Source organism: Miscanthus floridulus, chromosome 9 (assembly GCF_019320115.1).
Source record: "Miscanthus floridulus cultivar M001 chromosome 9, ASM1932011v1, whole genome shotgun sequence".
NCBI lineage: Eukaryota > Viridiplantae > Streptophyta > Magnoliopsida > Poales > Poaceae > Miscanthus > Miscanthus floridulus.
The window spans coordinates 142,587,828-142,590,104 of NC_089588.1; the positions used below are offsets into that span (position 1 = coordinate 142,587,828).

At 55.2% G+C, this 2,277-nt stretch overlaps 1 pseudogene; it reads left to right on the forward strand.

Moving 5' to 3' along the window:
* Positions 1-419: 419 nt before the first annotated feature.
* On the forward strand, positions 420-2,061 carry LOC136484348 (glucan endo-1,3-beta-glucosidase-like; annotated as a pseudogene).
* The last annotated feature ends 216 nt before the right edge of the window (positions 2,062-2,277 follow it).

Here is a 2,277-nt window from a genome sequence, read left to right on the forward strand (position 1 = left end):
AAAGAAAGAGACGGGTGGAATTATTATATTACTGCAGTGCTGTGACCGGGATTCACTGGATTTGTGAAGGAACTGCCGCTGGTCTCCGCCGGGCCTCCTGACTGGACTGCTTTGACGGGCTTGGCCGGGACGACGCGGCTGCCCTTTTTATTGCGAAAAAAAAAAGTCCGTGATAAAAAATTCAAAGTAAGCGGAAATACGAAATTGGGAACACGGCAGCTGGTCAGCTTTATTTTTTCTTTCAAAAGTCTCAACATACTGGTAGAATGTATTATTATTATGCCTACAATGTATGTATGGTAATATTTATTATACAACAAAAGGAAACACTCGCGGTAGCACAAAAAAATAAACAAAATCTAAAAAAAGAAACAAGAGGAAGCAAGAAGCGCACCAGGATTGGGCAGATCAGGACAGGAAAGGAAACTGCCGGGCTTTAGGCAAGCGTCATTAATTAATTAATTACTCCTATAAAAGAATGAGAATTAGCAGCAGCCTCGAGCCTGCGAGCGCAGGAGAGGTTTCAAAACCCACCCACAGGCCACAACGGGCATCACCGTCCATCCATTCCATCCCCTCTACACACGTCATTGCCCAGAGCAGAGCAGAGAGGCACCAGCAGCAGTGGCCACGCGCGCACGCCTCCCGATGCTCCCGCTCCTCCTCGCCTTCCTCCTCCATGGCGCGGGGCCAGCGGCGGCGCAGGGCGGCGGCCTCCCGTCGCTGCCAATCGGAGTCAACTACGGCGCGAACGCGGACAACCTCCCGCCTCCGGCCTCCGTAGCATCCTTCCTCGCCACCAAGACAACAATCGACCGCGTGAAGCTGTTCGACGCGAACCCGGCGTTCCTGGACGCGTTCGCCGCCAACGCGCCCTCCATCTCCCTCGCCGTCTCCATCCCCAACTCCGCGCTGCCCTCCTTCACCGACAGATCCACGGGGCTGGACGCGGCGCGCGGGTGGGTCCGCGACAACCTGTCCCCGCACGGCGCCAACGTCACGCTCCTGCTCGCCGGCAACGAGGTGCTCGGCCCCACCGTGGTCCCGGACCTCGTCGTGGCGCTCCTCCCAGCCATGCGCCGCCTCGCGCAAGCCCTCCAGCTCGAGAACCTCCCCGGCGTCCGCGTCACCACGCCGCACTACCTGGGGATCCTGGCGCCGTCCGACGGGATCCCGTCCAGCGCGCGGTTCCGCCCCGGGTTCGACACCAAGATCCTGGCCCCCATGCTCAGGTTCCACAACGACACGGGTTCCCCCTTCATGGTGAACGCGTACCGTACTTCAGCTACAACGCGGTGTTCCGGCCCAACGCCGGCGTGTACGACCTCGGGACGCGGCTCAACTACACGAGCATGTTCGACGCGCAGATGGACGCCGTCTACACGGCGATGAAGAAGCTCGGGTACGGCGATGGCGGCGTGCAGATCGCGGTCGGGAAGGCCGGGTGGCCCACCAAGGCGGATGCGGGGCAGGTGGGCGTTGGGCCGGAGGAGGCGAGGGATTTAACGCCGGGATGATCCGGGTGTGCACTGATTGCTGGGAGGAGGTTCGAGACGTACGTGTTCTCGCTGTTAGATGAGAACGAGAAGCCTGGCTCCGTTGCGGAGCGGAGTTTTGGCATCTTCAACACGGATTTCACGCCTAAGTACGACCTCAACTCCTCTAAGATGGCAACAGGATGTACCCGTCGGGTATCGTCGGAACATTATCTTCTCTACTACGAAGAATTCATCTCATCTCTATCCTCGTTAACTATCTCGAGTATAGATTATTGCACATCCCCGTACCCGTCGGATATCGGTCGGGTAACAGATACCCGACGGGTACTGCATACCCGATAAACAAGGACACTTGGGTCGTAGCTTTACAATCGGAGACGTTTCTTCTTCACCTGGGTATAAGTGTCGGAGTCTCGGAGATGTTGAGGAGAAAGAGCGAGGTTGCGAGGAGGACGAGCAAAGGTGGCAGAGAGACCAAATTGAAGAAGCGAGGGGCACGAGCGCTCGTGAGGCAGGCGTGCTTATGCTGCTGGCGGAGATGGTGAGGAAAAATTAAACTATGGTTTCTAGAACACACAAACTATATATATATATATATGATTGTTCAGATTTGGACCAAAATACTTATGTTGAGTTTTTTTTTTTTGTCTAATACTCGCATGACAGCTCAAATAGTCGGGTTCCTCAACGGATAACGGGGACAGATAAACAGGAAAATCCGCTATACCCGTCAGAAATAGATTCTTACCCATTTAGATACCTATGAATAAAGATATAA